Source organism: Cibotium barometz, chromosome 5 (assembly GCF_041138505.1).
Source record: "Cibotium barometz isolate CiBa-2024 chromosome 5, ASM4113850v1, whole genome shotgun sequence".
Lineage (NCBI taxonomy): Eukaryota > Viridiplantae > Streptophyta > Polypodiopsida > Cyatheales > Cibotiaceae > Cibotium > Cibotium barometz.
The window spans coordinates 28,013,997-28,035,035 of record NC_141050.1 but is presented as its reverse complement, the minus strand read 5'-3'; the positions used below and the strand labels follow the sequence as shown (position 1 = coordinate 28,035,035).

Below are 21,039 nucleotides of genomic sequence, written 5' to 3'. Positions count from 1 at the left end.
CTTTGCTTGGTTTACCAATTTTGAAATAATTTTGACATGAGAAAAGTGATCCCATTTGGCTCAATATATTTCCAGGCTTTTTTTTTTTGCCTTCCTATGATGTAAAAAGGATTTTTTTTTTGGGTGTTCCTATGCTACCCAAGTGAAAAGGGTGTTGCAGTCTTTCATCAACGCTGTTTCCGTGGAGCTAGATAGTTTCAAAGCCAAACAAAAATAATACACCTAAGGTTATCATAAGTGACTGCTCACACACACAACTAGCATAGATTTTTGGAGGCTATTTCAGGACAATGAACATCTTTGGTCATTAAAATTAGTGATAGTGTAGAGAAAAAAACAACACTCAAAGAACATAAGAAACTATGTGCACTTAAATCTTTTCCAAGCATGTTTGTCATCCAAACTTTGAGTGTGCATGTTAAACACCTTGTGTAGGGTTTGAAATCAAATCCACTTCAAATGGAACTCTCTAGACCATGTAGGTGGTGGAAATCTGAATTTTATGTGGGTTTATCAAATCCCACATCAGTCTCTCTCCTTGGTCCCTACACAAGTTGCATTGTTTTCATCTCCTCAAGGATCTATTCTTTGGCATGTAGCATTCAGGTTGCCAGATCTATTTGGTATGCTAAAGCCAAGTAAGACAGACTTCTGCTCCACTGCTGTTAGAAGGCCAATTGGCCTTTCTTTTTCCAAGTGAACAAATCCAACAAACCTATCTATATGCACTACATTAAGAAACAAAGGAGGGCATTGTTTTTAACTATTTAAAAAACTACCGCAGATTATCTTCTCTTCAATATGCAGTAGTTTATCTGTTGGTTCCTAGTATCTTTAGCATTAGTATCTTTAGCATTTAAAGGAAAAAACTATGCAAGTTAATGTACAGGGTCTTTTTGAGACACAAATCATGCAACTTGATGAAACACATAATATACAAAGTGAAGTGTAGACAAATTAAAGTTCATATTTTTGAAAATGAGGTGGCATAATCATTCTTTGTAAGGTTTTTAAGGTACAACCCTTCACTAGTCACTATCAAAAGCACAAACATTATACACCTTGTGGAAAGCAGTAATGCAATGCACTATAAGTCCACTCAATGCTTGTGTGTAAGGCAACCTTTGAACCAATCAATCATAATCTCCAGCACAAGTGATGTGATCCACATCAGTCCAAAGCTCCATGCATGCATGCACATTTTCGCCATGGTTCCCCCTCACACCAAACTGTACACACATGCGTGCCTGCATAGTCAACTACGCAACCCCACATAGAAAAGAAGCCAGGCAGTTCAACCTGCATTCATCAATGCTGATGCCATCACGTAGATCTGTATATCCATCCTCCATGGTCTCAAACAAAACTAACCTCTTGACGTGACAAATGAGCATGAGCTAAAATGAGGCATTAATAAAGAACAACTTTTCTTAATAATAAAACATTGTCTTTATGATGCTACATCATGGTCTGCAAAGCTTGGTCTCCTCATTGTTGTGCTTTCACTGCAGGTCCTCTGTTAGCGTTGGCAAAGGTCTGAATTATTGATAGAGAACACACCAGGATGTAAGAAAATGTCCAGCTTGGCCATGAAAAATAAACAAAGAAAGAAAGAAAAAGAAAATCAGGTGAGTCACCATACCCGCAGATAGGCTCCCTTGATAGTCCCATATGACAGGCCTACTATAAATGCTGTTACCCTTGTCACCTGCATACTAGACACCGACACCAATGTCACATGCGTGGAAGCTCTGTGTCTTCTTTCAGCCCTAAACACCTTTCATAGGAACATCATGATGCAAGATACAAAGAAGAGATGGAGAGAAGAGAGAGCTGTATTTTCAGTATATTCATATAGTACAAAAAGGTACATAGTTCTGGCAGCCATAGGCATGCCCTGAAAAGGTGGAAAACCTATCCTACCTAAGCTACTGTGTGACCTAACACTCAAGGTGTCAGATGACCAAAACAATTGTTGGCAAAGCCTTAAATAGGCCCCTATGAGAGATCCCAACTGGCCAACTTGTTGTCGACCAACAGAAAAGACACGAAAATCTCCTCTTGCTGCCGATGACTCCTATAGCCCTTGATTATCCTGCCGACTTGTTCTTGCAACCATATGATGCCTTCTGGGATCCTCTTGTAGCTTGCTCATGCACTAAATCTTTTGTTTATCTACTGCCTTTCAGAGATTAGCCCGAAGGTTAGCATGCACATGACATCCGCTTCTGCTAAACTTGATGAGGTATTCCAACTCCTGACCTTGGACTGTCATTATCCCTTGTCTCCACATATGGTCTCCCATACTTGTCATCCTTCCCTTCATGGCAACCTTTTCACTGAAAACCTCCAATTCCACTGCAAATCTGACGAAGATCTGTACATCTGTTCCACTTGTCCCCTGTCCTTGAACACTTTCTTTGGTCTTCGTATTGAGTTTGGTGTCCTCACCCCACCCCTTGGAAGATCATCATCCCTTAAAACTGTTTTCCTGAAAAACTTTCTTGGTATGCCCCAAGTGGCATCCGACTCACAAGGCTGCCATTCCCCTTGGGTGTTGTGGAACACCACCAACCAATCTCCTGGGAACTTCTTCCATGTCTTGTGTTACTCTCCTTGGACTGTGCACCTTCATCTAGGACACCATCAATGTTTAGCATTGCTCAACCTGAAGCTCTGATACCAATGTCACATGTGCGGAAGCTCCGTGTCTTCTTTCAGCCCTAAACACCTTTCATAGGAACACCTTGATGCAAAACGCGAAGAGAGAGGAGAGAGACAACTGTATTTTCAGTATATTCATATAGTACAAAAAGGTACATGTTCTTGGCAGCCATAGGCATGCCTTGAAAAGGTGGAAAACCGATCCTACCTAAGCTATTCTGTGACCTAACACTCAAGGTGTCAAATGACCAAAATAGGTCCCTATCAAAGATCCCAACTGGCTGACCTGCTGTTGGCCGGACGAAAAGACACGAAAATCTCCTCTTGCTGCCAACGACTCCTGGAGTATCCTGCCGACTTGTTTTTGCAACCATAGGATGCCTTCTAAGATCCTCTCTGCCTTTCAAAGATTAGCCCTGGGGTTAGCATGTCCATGTGCATGCATATGACATGCTGTTACCCTTGCCACCTACATAACAGACCCCGACGCCCTCCCACAAACCAGCCCACACAGCAAAATAATCAAAATTTGTAAAGCCAAATGTGATTAAAACATCAGCAAGAGGGATTGACATTCAAGAAAACCCCAAAAAATATGGAAATCATAAAATAGCAAATGAATTAAGAGTTGCATAGATTTTTCCACGACTCCAGGAAATCGTTCCTTCACCATCCCAAACTGCAACACACCTCTTTCCAGATCCAGATGGTACAGATCTTGCAGTTTTTGGGCATCTTGACACTGGCATGAGCAGCCTCGATCAGGGATGGGCTGCTCAAGCACCAAGCGGTTTTGGGCTTTTGAAGGCTGGCCCAGGTTTAGGCAATATTTCCTCTAGCAAGCTAAGGCCATGATAGTACAGATCTTGCAATTTTTGGGCATCTTGACAGTGGCATGAGCAGCCTCCTTCAGGGATGGGCTGCCCAAGGACCAAGCAGTTTTGCACTTTTGCAGGCTGACCCAGGTTAAGGCAATATTTACTCCAGCATGGTAAGGCCATGAGGCAATTATCAAGAGATCTACTTTTGCGAATCTGTCCATCCTGAGATATTCCAGATATTCCAACAACTGTCGTGCAATCTCCTCCTCCTCCAACTAGCTCATCCTCTAAGGTACAATACTCACATACTGAAACCCTTGAATCAAATCCTCTTATGATCTACCAACCGACTAGGCCGAAGACCACAAGGCAATTCAGCAAGGAAAACATCACTGAAATCTATCGTGATGTTTTCTTCGAATAAAATTCAACCAAAGTTTGGGTCTAAGCACTCATGTTCAGTTCTCAGACTACCACCACTGTTTTGGAATACATTGTACATAAAGCTCATTCCAAAGCCAAGTAAGCAGTCCACAATTGGCCCACCATCCAGATCATGACCAGTCTACGCCTCAGTTGGAAAAGCAGTGAGAGATTTTCCCAATGCCATTTCATCTTGTTTAATAGTATTAATAGTTTAAGTGTGTGTCAAGATTGTGCTCAACCTTTGCCCGAGCGGAGTACCCCTAGAGAGGGTTATGAGCTTCTAGTCATATTTGTGACTAAGGATCTCCGTGGCTCTTAAAGAGATTTGGAAAAACGTCTTTGACATCAATTGTCATCTCTGCAGCAGTTGGGACAAAGCAAAACATGATAAACTATGTTGCTGGGTGACGGATAGGACTATTCAACTCCTTGTTAGTCTCAGAAGGTTGTTCTTCTCTATGGACACACTCATGTGAACATACTCAGGAAATAAACTGTGTCTTGTTTGGCCTGAGCATGCATAGCCAAGGGAGTAAAAATGGATACAATTTCCAGTCAGATGGCGGGACTGATAAAAAAAAGCTTTAAGAAGCCAAAATCTTTCATAATACAAACACAGAAAGGAGAGGATGAGGGAGTTTACTAGGACAACGCTGCTGCTGCCTGAGTAGGGGCCCGGATACGCCATGCCCCTGCTGTGTGGATCGTCCCCTTGCTGCTGCTGTTGTACACACTTTCTTGGGCAAGTCTGTAAAAGGCCCTAAATGGCAGCCCACATGGTAAAGCAAAAGAAATATCTTTTTTGTTTTTGTTTTTTTTGCTATTAAATAATAACGTGGGCGCAGAAACTATTAAACAATAACGTGGGCGCAGAAACTATTGTGAAAAAGAAAAAGAAAAGCTCAAAAACTATGAAAGCGTGTATTGTATTATTTTCAGCTAGTCGCGCGTGGTAAGGAAGGAGTTTGAGAGTTCCTAGGTGATGGGTTCAAATCTCCCCCTTGTATCTAGTGTGTGTGTCAGCAGTGTACTTTCAAATTTCCACCCTAGCCCCCCCCCCAAAAAAAGCATATATTTGCTTTGTTTAAGAAACGATTCTTTCTTCATCAAGGCGCAACAAATACCATCTCCACCTTCGGACCATTATCTCCACCAACAACAGAGCACAATGTTGTCTATGGACAATTGCAAGCCTTTTTATGTGTGTGCCACATAGCTCTAAAAGCATAGAAAAACAGTGTTTACTTTGTTTAGCAGTACTTGATCCTACTCTGAAAGTTGGTCATTTGTAGATAGTCAATTTTGACACTAAGCAATACACATTCATTCCCTTACAATAGAATACTTGTGAACTCTCCCTCTTCTCTACTCTTGCTTAATACACATTCATTTGAGCTCTCCCTCTTCTCTACTCTTGCTTAATACACATTCATTCCCTTGTAGTAGAATACTTGTGATCTCTCCCTCTTCTCTACTCTTGCTTAATACACATTCATTCCCTTGCAATAGAATACTTGTGAGCTATCCCTCTTCTTTACTCTTGCTTGCTTGTGTTCTATTGAATTCTTGTATACCAAATGGTTTGCATGCTTAAATAGGTTTGCTTGTTGGCTTCTCCCTCTCATTAGCTTCTACTCCATCCACCCTTTTTGAGAGATGACCACTACAAAGGTCATTCTCTTCTTTCCACCATATAGGCAAAGAGAGCTCTTTCTTCACCCCATAGTCATGGAGCATTCCTGTGTCACAACAGAGTGAGGATGCAACAGATAAGCCAGTGCATCCACATTAGGGAGTTGCACTTGGCTCGAAGGCAAGACCCAACAACACTTGATTCGGTAAGGCTAAGGTGGGCACTTGACCTAAACGTATTTAGTATCATCGAGATAGGGGACTATGTAAGGTTTAGCTCTATTCTTCCATCCATTCCAAGCTATTGGGATCACCCAATATTGCCTAGTGTTGATTAGGAGGTCACTCTGGAAGACATACGGGTTTGGAGCTTTGGATGTATTAGATTTTTTGTGTTTTATTTTATTTTGAAGCTTGTTTGCATTAGGACATTCTACTTTCATACTTGGAAGGAGAAAACTTTGATGACTTGCATGATTTTGAAGACCACAAGGCTTCTGATTTCGTTGCCTTAAAGTAAGAAATAGCTTAGCAATTGTGATTCGGAGTGGAGAATCCACTTCAAAAACATAAACTTTGAGCTTGATTTGGTGTGGATAAGAATGGAAAAGCTAATTTTTGTTTGTGCATTTCTTAATTTTTCATACATTGTTGAAGATGTTCGTGCATTTCTTAATTTTTCATGTATTGTTAGAATTAGAAGCATTTAAAAACAATAAAAAACACTCAATCATAAGAATAAACACTGGAACCTTAGAAGCATCTTGGAATTGTTGGAATTGGTAGCTTAGAAGCATCTAAAAACAATAAAAAACATCTCAATTACTAAAACCTTAGAAGCATCTTGGAATTGTTGGAATTGGTAGCTTAGAAGCATCTTGGAATTGTTGGAATTGGTGGCTTAGAAGCATTTAAAAACAACAAAAAAACACTCAATCACATGAACAAACATTGGAATCTTAATCACTCCCCATCAAGTCCAAAAAATCTCAAAAACTCCAAAAATCAGGCTAAACCATCGCTCAGGTTGGGAGAGACATGAACCCACAGTTGTTGAGAGATGTAATCGTGGTGTTGTGTGTATGTGGGAAAGCACCCTCGAGGTGCAAGATATTGTGGTGAGATAGGAATGCCACATGTAATATTGTATGGTGTGTGAGTGTTGACCAAAAGAGTGGAAAAGGGAGTGCCACCTGGATGATGATGTGTAAAGTGGGATAAGGCTAGAAAGCCTATATCATTGTATGGTTCATTGTGATATGCAATAGAATAGAGCTATTGTTGAGTGTGCAATCTCTCTCTCTCTCTCTCTCTCATGGAGTACTTAGTGTGGTTTAATCCACCTTAACTATGTTGCTTAATTTATGTCCTTCACCATGATCAATCCCATTTTTGGATTGTTAACATGGTATCAAAGCCAACTTGGGCTCTTGGTCATGGTGAATATTTATGTCTAGTTTTTCTTATTTATGAGGTTATTTGATTAAGCATTATTTTCAGTTATTATGGAAAAAAAATATGCACACTCATATTATCATTTGGATTTGCATTTGTGAGGATTTGAGAGAGATTTGGAGATGCCATTCTCAAGTTTGAGAGGAGATTTGCAACAACAAGGAGGTTGCATATAGAAGGTGCCCAAGAGAGTTGCAAATGGGAGTTTTGCAACATGGAAAGCCTGCTCATCATCAAAGAAGCTGAAAATGGAGATTCCAGCACGTGTGAAGACTATGGAGTCTTCGTGTCATCAAGGAGAAGCTGCCAAGGAGATTTGTGAAGGTATTTTGGTATTTTTGCCTCTAATTTGGTGTTTGAGCATGGAAGAATGCTCGTATTTGATAAGGGTTGCTATGTGATGGGATGAGTGGATCCCATGGCTCTTGCACTTAGGCAAAGAGCATGAGAAGGTGCAAGCTGGTCCAAGCAAGGGACAAACAGTGTGGGCAAGGAATGAAGCCCATGTTTGAGCACACCAAAAAGGGGTAGTGCTGGTTAATTTGCTCAACAAAGAGGAGCAAGTTGTGTGGAAGCTTTTGAAGGCTTTCATAATTGATTTTGCACCTATGGATAATGTGTTGAGAAGCTTTATGAAAGCACTCTTGAAGATTCAGCATGCACAAAGGAGAAGCATGCATATTTGGAGCTCATCTCTATATTGATGGTGATTGTGAACCTCATTGAAGAGGTAAGGGAAGGTTTAGCATTAAAAAAAAGGACGTCATGCAAATTTTGGTGCTCAATAGGGAGCTTGTTTGTGGCCAAAGGAATGGCCAAGTTAACCTCAATTGGGAGGTTTGTCAAGGCAAACAAAAGTTTGCAACAAAGGAGGTGCTGCAAAACAGATTCAATTTAAGAAGCAACAACAAGAAAGGAAGCAAGGCTGTGAAGGAAGGTGGCAGTGCAAGATTATAGCTATGGTGCTACTCAAGAGATTGCAAATAAATATGTAGTCGATGTAGCTGGTGATGAAACAATTGTTGATGGCATGGAGTAGTAGATGTAGCAGCTCTGCATCTGAGACTAGCATCCATAAAAGGAGCTTGATGCGGCAACCTCCACCGTTGTAGCAATGTGAGTAGCGAGTGATAGGAGCCCGACGATGAGCATAACTCATGGTGGAGAGAACAACAAGCACGCTCCATGTGGCAGCTCTAACATAGCTATGGTTTGCAAGTGACTGCGTAGATGGAGTCCATGAGAAGAAGCATGGGCATAGTCCAGCACGAGTGCAGACATCAAGGTCAACGCAACTGGACAACTTCGAGTGCAGCAGATAGCTAGCACAAGGAATTACAGCCGGCCAGAGAGGAGGAGACGTAGAAACAACTCTCTCGCGCACCAGACAGGTGAAGTGGGAAGAGAGCTATGCGCATTATACAACTAAAGGTCCCATTAAAGCTTAGAAGAGATTTTGCACAGAACTCTGTGAGCAGAAGGAAAAGAAGAGGGGTGAAGCAGCAAAGGCAATGAGAAACGACAATTGACAGCTCGAATAGCAAATATTTCTTTTCTTGTGGAGGATAAAAAGATAAGGTTTGAAAACCTAACGTTTTCATGTGTGGTGTAAGACACACTTAAACAAGTGTTCATTCACACACACAACTTATTGCTTGTAAGGTTTTTTATCCACATGCCTTAAGAGCATAGCGAAAAACTGCCAAGAAGCATGTACACCTGTTTACATGTACAAAGACTCTACAAAATCATTGCACATGGGTCCGTTGTCGTCTTCGGCCAAAAGACTTTGCAATTTTTATTTTTCACCCACAATTGATGATGGGCACTTGTTCACGAGCCTGCGTGCTCAAAACAAAAATTTTATAATCACCCAGGTATGAGGGTCGCCCTGCCCGAGCTCACCTAGAAGCTCGAAATGGTTGTCGCGTGATGTGTGCATGAGCGATGCACATGTGAATGGGTTGGTTCCCACCCGAATTTCCATATTCAAATCGGACTCAGTGGTTCCGCTGTGAGCGAGTCGGCTCAAAATGGACTTGGTGTCTAAGATGGTAGACACACGCACACATGTTTGTTTGATAGACACTCCAATGTATCATTTAGGGGGGGTGTTGAAAGGTAGCGATTGCGGTTGTGCAATGCTACATTGATATGGGTGATGGATGATGGGTGAGTTGTGGAACACCTCGATTAAGAGGGGGTGTTGAGAGATGTAATCGTGGTGTTGTGTGTATGTGGGAAAGCACCCTAGAGGTGCAAGATATCGTGGTGAGATAGGAATGCCACATGTAATATTGTATAGTGTGTGAGTGTTGACCAAAAGAGTGGAAAAGGGAGTGCCACATGGATGATGATGTGTAAAGTGGGATAAGGCTAGAAAGCCTATATCATTGTATGGTTCATTGTTGTGATATGCAATAGAATAGAGCTATTGGTGAGTGTGCTATCTCTCTCTCTCTCATGGAGTACTTAGTGTGGTTTAATCCACCTTAATTATGTTGCTTAATCTATGTCCTTCACCATGATCAATCCCATTTTTGGATTGTTAACAACAATCTTGTGAAAAACAAACATGAGTTTATCAGGTAGACATGAGCCTAAAGATGCGAGCTGTGAGCTTAGAGATGTGAGTTGTGAGTCTAGAGGTGTGAGCCATAAGTCTGGAGGCATGAGCCTAGAGACATGAGCCATAAGTCTGGAGGCGTGAACCTAGTGACATGAGTATAGAGGTAGATATACCTAATATTAAATCGGCCAATTAAAACTGCCTTGAAGACCTGTAAGAACATACCTACTCATATCCTATAAAGATTTTTATATCATACAATTTGTACTGTATCAACAAATTCTAAAAAAAATTTATTTTTTTGTAATTATTAGAGCTCACCAATCTTGTTTTAGGCCCGAATCCCCCTACACTACTTGGAATCCATGTCCATGTAGGTCTATTTCATAGAAGTCAAAAATCGTGGAACAAAAAAATTTGTGAGCCCAATGACACGTGAGCTGTGAGTCTAGAGGCGTAAGCCTACATGCATGAGCCACAGACATCAGTCCACAAGATGTGAGCCTACTAGTAGGCATGATGTGAGTTTAGCTCACCGAATCTGCATTAGTCTATTTCATACAAAAAAGGCATGAGTCCACCAGACATGAGTCAAGAGACATGAGTCTAGAGGCATGAGTTTAAAGGTGTATTTGTAAGTCCACAAATGTGAGCATACAGGAATTCGTAAGCGTAGAGATATGAGCCTAGCAAAAAAAAAAAAGATTCTTAAAAAAATCAAACTTAAAAAAACATTAACATTTATTTTTTGTAACTTGAGCTGAATGCGCATGTCTGATTCCATTCCAAACTTGCTTCAGAAAGCACTAGAGATTGATTCACATGGTGAAACCTTTTCAATTTGGACAAATTGTTAGAAATGACAATCTAGTCAACTATAGTGCAACAAATCATACTTCCTCAAACACACCCAACTTTCGGTCTTGAAACAGGATCTTTCTCCAAGTACAAACTTCTCGCATATACTAGCAATTAAATTGAGTAGTATTTTTCCGTTCATGTCTTTTTCATTCAAGTGTTCAATTGTCTACGTTCACCTCTTTAATGCTTTGCCTATCAATTTCTTCCTATCACATAAGACAAAGCATTGGGTTTAATCCCCCCCCGGCAACAATTGCAAGTTGTAGGTATTTATGTTACATTCATTGATGACCACACTAGGAAAGTGTGGGTTTACTTCATGAAGGAGAAGAGTGAGGTGTTTGCTCACTTTCAGATATTTAAAGCCTTGGTCGAGAAGGAAAAAGGCATGCAAATAAAATGCCTGAGATGAGATGGTAGGGGAGAATATTTCTCCAATGAGGTCAATGATTTCTTGAGGAAGTAGAGAATCAAGAGACAGTTTACATGCAGGTACACTCTACAACAAAATGGTGTTGTAGAAAGAAAAAAACAGGCACATTGCAAAAATGCCACGTGCCTTGATGTGGCTGAAAAGAATATGCCACATTATTTTTGGGCAGAAGTAGTAGCAACTGTTGTGTATATTATGAACAAGACACCCACTGTAGTTGTTCATGGTATGACGCCTGAACAAAAGTTTACAGGCATAAGACCGAATGTGTCTCACTTAAAAAGTGTTTGGGTGTATTGTATATGTGCATGTTCCTGATGATGAAGTGAGAACAAAGTTGGATCCAAAGGCAAAGAAGTGCATCTTTATTGGTTATGATATGGAGCAGAAAGGTAATAAATGTTATAACCCTAGAACTCATGAGATGCGAGTAAGTAGAGATGTTGTCCTTGATGAGATGAGTAGCAGATCACCACATGTAGAGCAATAATCACAGGTGCTTAGTGGACCTAGAGAGTCCTCTGTTGAGATATCGAGCTCGTCTAGTGTATGAAGCTTGTGTCCACATGCCAAGCTTTGTTAATGTATACATGACCACAACCCTTAGCAAACATCCACGGGTTGTTGCAAGATCAGGGTGTCCAGTTTTATCCAGTTTCTGCTAGACTGGGACAATGCTTGGAGAGCAAATTTTGGGGGGCAAGGTACTTAAAATGAGATCAATCAAATAATAGAAAATATATTTGCCCTTAAATTAACCCAATATAACTTAAATTAATATAAATTAGTCTAATTAATCAAAATTAATTAAAAATATGATGAAATGATAAACAAATGATCTTTCCATACTTAGAGTGATCCAATTTATTTTTCCATAGATGCACCATTACAAGTACACTCGTCCCTATAGGTTTTAGATGATTCACATCAAAAATGTAATTTTACTAATTAGATTATTAATATTTGCAGGCCTTCTGATAGTCTGGAAGAATTTTGAAAAAGAGATCATTAAAAATCCAACCATTGGATTTGTAATTTTTACTAACCACCACATTCTACTAATGTCTCAGTATCTACCCACTCTTTTGATCTACAAGATTGAGGATTTTAAGTGGTAGCTATTGTGGGTACAAAAAGTGGCATATATTATAACACTTTAAAGACCTTGAAATATTTAAAGAAAATAGACAAATATCTTAAAATTTTCTCAAAAAATCAAGTTAAGCTCCATATTATGTGAAGATCTAAGGTACAAAGTGGGAATCTCATATGAGTTTATATGTAAAAGATATTAGCATTTTATGGAATCAGCTCAAATTTGGGACAAGGTGTATACATTGACTTTGTACCTAAGAAAATAAGAACTTTTGACTATCTATTGCTTAATCAAATTATGCAACTATATTTCCAACTTTGAATATGATGTTCCAACAAAAGAACTTGAAACGAAATTCCTTTATTTACTAGGAGAGATTAGCTACTAAACGTAAATAAATGCCTGTTTTTTTCTTGTTTACAGGGTGGCTGAGTGGACAAAACTGGGCACCCTGATCTTGCAACCACCCCCACTCACATATATAAGCTTGAGTCCACATGCCCAAGCTTTGTCAATGCATACATGACCACAACCCCTAACAAACGTCTCTTGAAGGAGCTTACAACATGGAGATCTCCACACGTTTGAGCTCATTAAGTCCAACCAAAATAATTAAAACAAGCAACATGAAAAAGTAGAACTTTATATCAAGCATCTTTTCCATGTTCTCAAATTTTGTTGGTGCTTGTGTCCTTACATATTGATGTATGGGGGGTTTTAACTTGAGTTTGAAAAGGAGTGGATACCTCACATTGTCATCATTTAGAATCAGGCATATTCTTGGTTATACTAGGGTGATGTTGATATAATCATGGTCTCAACCTCATGGAATGGCATTTCTACCCTCAAGGCCTATGCTTTTTCTACCAAGAGTGATGTTGCTTCTCTTTTCTACTCCTTTTTCTTAAATTGAATAGACCTTGGCCTCTAAACTTGCTTGATGGCTTATGGCTATGTTTTGGAGGCTTTCCCTTGTTGGCTTGGGCTTGTTTTATTGCTAGATCGCCTCTTGGTACTACCCGTGATTCACTCAAAGGTTTTGGTTATGTAATTGTAGCTTTAGACACCCAACGTTGGAAACTTTGTGAGCTATCCTTGGGTCTTCAAGATTCCAACATAGCTTTTATTATATACCTTTTCACCATCCTTTTGGCCCTTGTAAGAAACTCCCTTTAAAATGGTTGGTCATGCCTTCTCCTATGCCCAACTTTGTTGACATGTTGGCTAATTTAATTGCCTTGCATTTATAAGTGGCTCCTTAGGCTCATATTTAATTTCTAGCTTGAGAGTTGTGGAGCTATTGGGATGCCAAGAAGATTCCATGGAATGCCCAGGAGGGATTCCCAAGCTTAGAACTTCATCTTCTCTTACCTTCTATGAGATGCCTTAAAGGTTGAGCGCACTTTCATACATGAACATAATGGATAAATCTCAAGAAATTAGATCCTCCATGTGCTCAAGCATCGTCAACAAGAGAAAGAAATGTGGGAAGGAACTATTAATCAATTTTGTATGGTAATGATGATTGTAGTGCTAGCTTCAAATGATGAGAATGATTATGTATGGTAATCATGATTGTAGTGCTAGCTTCAAATGATGAGAATGATTAGCCATTCTAGATAGCAAAGATCACAAAGCGTTTCAAGGAGAACAATATAGTGCATGCAATTGAATTTCATTGTTATCGAACAACTAGAAATGATCCGTTTATAAGAAATATGATATAGAGATGGTTAGAAGCAACAAAAAAGGGAGAAAGAAGAAATCAAGTCATCGATGTACTGATAATTAAATCTTGAGGATGTTAAAATTTCATAGGGATTCACTTTGCAAGTTTCTAGTCAATTACACAAGCAAAAAGTGAGAATTCTAAAGCAGAAAGTGAAGAACTCTCCTAGCTAAAGATGGTGGTACTAAAAAGATAATTTTTTATCTTTGTATATTTTTATTATTTTTTTATAGAGTTTTTTAGTTCATGAATTATGATAAAAATTTCAAGAAGTGATGTGTTTTTCAACTTCCTTTCAAAAATGTACTCAAACCTTAAAGTTTATCAAAAATTAGGTGTGTTTCATGTTCTTTGTGAAAACAAAAATACGTTGTTTCCAAGAATTAGTTGTTATTTTTTGTAACTTGGTGTTTACATTTTTCCCTAAATTCAAGTAGATAATTTGGGGGTATTGTGGTCACTTTTAAGAACCATTTTGGTGCTCACTTTTAGGACACATTTTGATGTAATTTCGGTGCCCATATAAGGCTCATCTCACAACTAATGAAAATTAAGGCTCTTGCTTTATGTTAGTCCCATGTGTTCATCTCTTTTACTCATTAGATCTTGTGTTAATCTCATCCATTAGGATAATCTCTATGTTTAATCACCATGCTTAACCACGTCTTCTTTCCACCTTAATTTCAACATGTGTGTGTGTGTGTGTGTGTGTGTGTGTGTGTGTGAGAGAGAGAGAGAGAGAGAGAGAGAGAGAGAGAGAGAGAGAGAGAGAGAGAGAGAGTTGATTGACTTGATTGCATATCAAAATATACTCCCCCTTTAGGTCTCTCTTAATGAGTAGATATCATATGCTACCTAGTAATATTTAAAGTTACCAAGATGTGCAATGCACCACCACATGCCTCTAAGAAGAGATACACCATTTTCTATGCTTCACACAAACTATCTTTTTGCTAACTAGACTTTATTGGAATAGTTCCAAAAGCACCAATCCTTGTAAGCACATTCATCTTCATGAAGCTTGAATGTTTATTAGGGGAGTAAACCTTGTGAAATATGGCCATATCAATAATCATTTATATATCTTTTAATGTAGCAGCCTTTCTTCTTCCTTGTTCTCCTCAACTACCACCCTCCTTGTTGGAGGCAAACTCATCTATGTAGATGACATCCTATAACTAAAAAATAGAAACAAAGCTCATGAAAATTCCTTAACTCTAAAAATTAGACCATGATCATCTACTTCATCATTCACAAGATATTCATAAAGTCTTGTTTTTTAAAACCAAAAATATTCAAAATCTTCTAGGCTACACATAATTTAGATAATTTAGTTCTATACCATCATTTCCCCTCACTTGTGGAATGTATGGTTTTGGCCCTCTTTGTTCTAACCTATGATATTATTACTTAATATAATAGTTCACCTCCAAAAGTTACAAATGTTTTTATGTAGTATTAAAACATTGGAATTAATATTAGTGGTAACACTAGATTTTCATGGCTATCCCTTTTCCTCCATAGCTCGATGCCACCTTCCTTTTGCAACCAATCATTAGCTTTTGGATTTTCATTGCTATCCTTTCTCCTCCATAGCTCAAAGCCACCTTCCTTTCACAACCAATCATTAGCTTTTGGGTGCAATTTATACTACATGATTAAAACATTTTCTTACACGAAATTGAATTGAAGTAATTCAGAATGCCCTAATAAAGCATATTGATCCTCATAAGTTCCCCTCAAACCGAGTGATCAAATATGGTATTGGTGAGGAGCTTTCACAAAATCCTCTTGGAAGATGATTCATTTTGAAGAGTTTACCATCTCTCCACTACATGTGGTGATAGAGTACGAATATACAAAGGGGCTTTGTTGTCCAATATATTCTGCAAATCCAATACATTTCTTGAAATCAAACTATTAGTATCAACCCATAATATAAACTAGGCATTCCAACATCGATGATTGGTCATCTTCTCTCTATAGAATTCTTAGGTATATTAACAAAGAAGAACAAATTATACAACTTTGATTAAAAGGCTAAATCCCAATTTCTTGGACTTGAGTCCTACATCTCCATACCTCTCTTGGTTAAAGGAAGCCCCTAATTAAAGATCTTAAATAATAGAGGTCGAGGTCTTAAATCCTAGACCGCAAACCCTCTTCGGCTTGGACTCAACTCCTAGACCTAGAGTATTATTATACATGAATAATGGAGGATCAGATGTCTAGGACTTGGATCTAAGACCTCAAAAAATCTTAGATTAGGACTAGGTCTTGAACTCGATTAACATGCCTCTTGGTCTTGGTCTTGGTCTTGGTCTAGATCTTACACCTCCTAGTCTTGCATTAAATTTTATGCCTAAATGTCCAAGACATCAAAACCAATTAAGAGTAGAGATATCAAAACAATCCTATTAGAGAGTATGTGTTGGCTTTAGTTCAAGAACTTTACCCACTTAGGAGTAGAGCTATCAAAACAATCCTATTAGGGATTATGTGTTGGCTTTAGTTCAAGACCTTTAGACCTTGTTGATAAGTAGGGACTAATTCCAAGGTCCAAGTGGGTATGAGGTCCTAGGCTAAAGTCATAGAGACCTTTGCCCCTCTAGCTCTTTCATTAAGTCATGGTCCTTAAGGCGTAAACCTTTATTCCTCTAATAGGAGTTAAAGTCTAGGACTTGAGTTCTATACTTCCATACCTCTGTCTTGAATTCTATAATTCCATACCTCTATGTCTTGGACTAGAGGTCTAGACCTCCACACCTTTAAATCTTGTTTTAACCCTCCACACCTTTAATTCTTGTTATGGACCTCCACACCTTTAGGTATTTTTCTTAAAACCTACAACAAGTGTCCACATCAAGGTATTACACCTATGATAAAGACCAGTTGATCTTAATCGTGAGTTCAAGACTAAGTGAGATAGTGTTCTAGGACTCTACACCTTTAAGTCTTGTTCTAAACCTCCACACCTTTAATTCTTGTTCTAGACCTTCACACCTTTAGGTCTTATTCTTGAAACCTACACGTGTATGTACTGCACCTATGACAAAGATCAATTGATCTTAACCTTGAGTTCAAGACGTAGTGAGATTCTATTCTAGGACTCTAGGTCTTAAACTTGACTCCTAGACCCCTAGCAGGGAGATTCTGTTCTAAGACTCTAGATCTTAAACTTGAGTCCTAGATCCCTAGCAATTAATGGCTTCGAGTCTAGGACAAATTCTTAGATGTATACTTCTCTAGCTCCACACCTCAGTTCTAGGTAATTTGTGTGCGGAGGAGCCTTGTGGAATGTGGCTTTATAACTACAAAAAGCTAAGAGAGAAGAAGATGAGTTATTGAGAGATTTTATTACTTGACTTAAGCATTCAAACTCTCATTGTGTCCTACATAAGTGCTTCTCAAATAATCAAAAAGGAGGGAGAAGAGAGAGAGCTACCCATAGAGAAAGGAGGGAAAATAGAAATTAATATTACGAAATTAATAAGATTTCAATACACCAAACAAAAACATCATATTATTGGAAATAAACCTTGCAATCAAAGAATATGCATAGAATTACTCAAATTAACAAAAATTTAACATACTAAGCCAGATTATATAAATTATCCAAATCTAGCATATTTAAGGTAGTTAGAATGTTAGTAGCATCAAATGGTAGATTTCACCCTAGTCTTGGTTAAGGTATGTAATAATAATAAAATATTTGATGAATCTATTTATAATATTAGCAAAATGTGGTCTCCGAGATTGTACAAAAGAGAGAGAGTCAATATCTTAATATTATCTTTTGCCTCTCTCTTATCTATGTGGAAGAGAGACAAAGCTCTGAGATGGCTCTTTTTTGGTGCAAATTTTGCCTGATGGGCCAAATTCGAGGATATCATCATCCCCATTGGGTCCCCACCAAGTGTGTGGGCTCACTTTCCTCACTCACTAGAAATCTTGGGATCGACACAATAGGGTGGCCCTTGCCATGTTAGCCAACTTGCTTTCTAGTTAACTAGCAAATTGGGTCGAAGCTTTTACTACTAAACTCCAAAGCTCATGTAAAAACCCACTAGGTAGAGGAACCTTCAACCACCCACATATCGTATGTGGCACCATCCCACTATAATTGTAACCATTCCCATAGCCACAATCCCCATTCCCCAATCCAATTAAGAGGAAGCTCCTACGAGCTCTACAAGCGATATGTTTGAACCTGAGGATTTCTTTGCACACCAGACCCACATTCGGGTGAGGCGCATAGAGCCCAAGCCAGCAATGCCCATCAAGAGAGTCACCAAGTAGACCATGAGTAGGCTCCCCCCACCCTCCCCAAATCTATCACACCCACTCCTATATTATCTCTACACCACATCTGCCTGTGGTGGTCGACCTTCGGCCCTTCGGACCATCCAGTACCCACCTTTGTAAAATATTCAAGAGTGCTTTGGGATATGCAATAACAATATGCTTAGCATCAGCTTGCTTGTTGGCATCTTTACTTCTTTACCCTTGTTCCTCCGACAAGCTAAGCATTATGTCACATACTTGAGTACATTTCTCTTTAATCCCGTTCAAAAGAAACTCCTTTGTAGAACATTCAACATCATCACATATCTTGGATGTCTGGCTGATGGTGCATCATGAGCTTCATGTATGGTTCAAACTTTTAACTCTTTAATATTTGGTATGCATATCCTTAGTTGATAGAATAAGCATCTATCAATAAGAGTATATATATATATTTTTTAAATCCTCCGCTCTTTCTCAGAAAGAGTAAAATATGCCCAAATACTCATTTTTTTCCTTCACTTCCATAAGCAAAGGGTTACCTAGCGTAGAGATTTCAGCCACACAAAAGACTTCCTACTCAATTTTTTCCTTCACTTCCATAAGCAAAGGGTTACCTGGCATAGAGATTGCAGCCACAAAGGAATTCCTACTTAATTCATCTGCAACTACATTAAATTTTCCCTGTCTGTATTTAATTTCAAAATCAAATTCTAATAAGACCTCTATCCAATGCCTTTACCTCATGTTGAGATATGGCTAGGTAAAAATCCACTTCCTGCCTAGTAGGTAGTATTGCCATAGCTTAAGGGCATGAATTACAACCAAAAGTTCTAGGTTATGAGTAGCATAGTTTCTCTCATAATCCTTGAGTTTCCTTGAAGTATAAGCTACTGGTCTCCCTTCTTGTGAGAGGACTCCACTGATAGCTAATCCACTAACATCAATGACGACTTCAAAATTTGTATCAAAATTTGGTAGTTGAAGGATGGGTGCAGTTGTGAGAGCCACCTTGATTTTATCAAAGCTTTGTTGATGCTTCTTAATCTAAACTACTTTTGCATTCTTTTGAAGTAGCTTTGTTAAAGGTGTAGCTATCTTTTACATAATCCTAAATAAAGATATGGTACCACCTTGTGATACCGAGAAATCCTCAAATTTCCTTGATGTTGGATGATTGAGGTTATTTCACTATATCTTGTACCTTTGCTAGGTCTAATGAGATTCCATCTTTGGAGACAATGAATCCCAGATATTCAATTTTGGTAGGTCTAATGAGATTCCATCTTTGGAGACAATGAATCCCAGATATTCAATTTTGGTAGTTGTAGGATGGGTGCAGTTGTGAGAGCCACCTTGATTTTGTAAAAGCTTTGTTGATGCTTCTTAGTCCAAACTACTTTTACATTCTTTTGAAGTAGCTTGGTTAAAGGTGTAGCTATCTTTTGCATAATCCTAAATAAAGATACGATACCACCTTGTGATACCGAGAAATCCTCAAATTTTCTTGATGTTGGATGGTTGAGGCCATTTCATTATATCTTGTACCTTTGCGAGGTCTAATGAGATTCCATCTTTGGAGACAATGAATCCCAAATATTCAATTTTGTCTATAAAGAAGGTACACTTATTCTTCTGTTTTTTTGGTACTCCCTAGGATTTCTAGAACTTCGCTAATAACTTGGGCTTCGTGCTCTTTCCCATCCTTAGAGTAGATCAGAATATCATCAAAGAACTAAGATATGATTGCCTAGCTTCTTCTTGAATATATCTTATGTGAGCCTATTGAAAGTTACTGGGGTATTAGTCAGCTCAATTGGTATCACATCATATTCATAATACCCATATTTGAATTTGAATGTTGTCTTTAAGATGTCTTCCTCCCCCTGACTCTAGGCTGACAGTTAGCAGACTTCAAATTGGTAAGTGAAAACTCTCTGTGAAGTCAGTCTAGAAGTTCATCAATCCTATGAATAGGATACTTGTTTTTTCACAATGAGTTGATTTAGACCCCTTAGGCAATGCATAACTGGAAGGTTCCATCATTCTTTTTTTGAAACAAAATAAAAATTCCCTAAGGTGATACACTTGGCCTAATGTATCCTTCCTTCAACATTTGTTAGATTTGTTCTTTGAGTTCTATATGTACTCATGCACTGACATTTTATATGAGCCACTAGTCTTGAATAAGCTCCATCCCATGGTCAATTTCCCTATGTGAATGGCATATGAGTAAGCTATTCCACGAAGAGATTCTTTAACTCTTATTGTTAGTATGGGTCTCTCTTTTTATTATCATTGACTTCAATGAGTTTAACTACTACAAACACCCTTTGATTTTTCCTAAGGTCCTTTTACAGTTTGCTTGTTTTTATTAACTGTGACTTGGGTCTACCAATTCTCCTTGAGGCTACTACTACTTGGAGACTTTTCCAGTCTCACAATTGAGATTAGCATTATTTTCTTCCAACTAACCCATGCTAAGATTACAATTATAGACCCCTAATGGTGTCACGTGAAAAGTAGTCATGGGTTAGGTTTCCAATTACCTCTAAGGTCTTATCCACTACAAGGACTCCAAAAAGATCAAGTATATCAAAACCCTAATTTTAAAAACTCAGAGCATGTATATTTTATCATCTATATTTTTGCTTCTACTTGCATTAACAGGTAGACGGGAACAATAAAAATTCCATGCTCCGAGTCCAAGAAGTATTTTGCCTAGGCCTTTCATTAGACAATTGGTCTAGCTACCAAATGGTCGAAGGTCCCTTTAAACTATACCAACGTAGTCACCACGACGCTAGTACAAGGCCATACTCATGAGTTTAAAACTATAAGTTTAAGAGTCTTTATTTCCATAAACCAAGGCTCTGATACCACTTGTAAGATACCCACCCTCACTTAGTAAGATCAATCCCAACCCATTGTGAGAGTTATCTCATCAGTGCCTCTTCTAGACAATCCAATTTATAAGCGATCTCCATAGGGTTGGTGGTCCTACTGAATATGTCAAGGATCTTATTTTGATTTCTAGTCTCTTGTAAGGAAACACCCCGACTCATCAAG

At 38.7% G+C, this 21,039-nt stretch overlaps 2 long non-coding RNA genes across 2 annotated transcripts; both read right to left on the bottom strand.

Annotated features, from left to right (window-relative positions):
• Window positions 1–1,414: 1,414 nt before the first annotated feature.
• LOC147638317 (uncharacterized) lies at window positions 1,415–4,708 on the bottom strand. The gene is made up of 3 exons (XR_015265851.1): window positions 4,555–4,708; window positions 1,643–1,708; window positions 1,415–1,536 (listed from the first exon to the last, which is right to left on the bottom strand). It is a non-coding gene; the product is annotated as an uncharacterized LOC147638317 (long non-coding RNA).
• Window positions 1,822–4,543, bottom strand: LOC147638318 (uncharacterized). Its single transcript, XR_015265852.1, has 2 exons — window positions 2,951–4,543; window positions 1,822–2,746 (listed from the first exon to the last, which is right to left on the bottom strand). It is a non-coding gene; the product is annotated as an uncharacterized LOC147638318 (long non-coding RNA).
• Window positions 4,709–21,039: the final 16,331 nt, after the last annotated feature.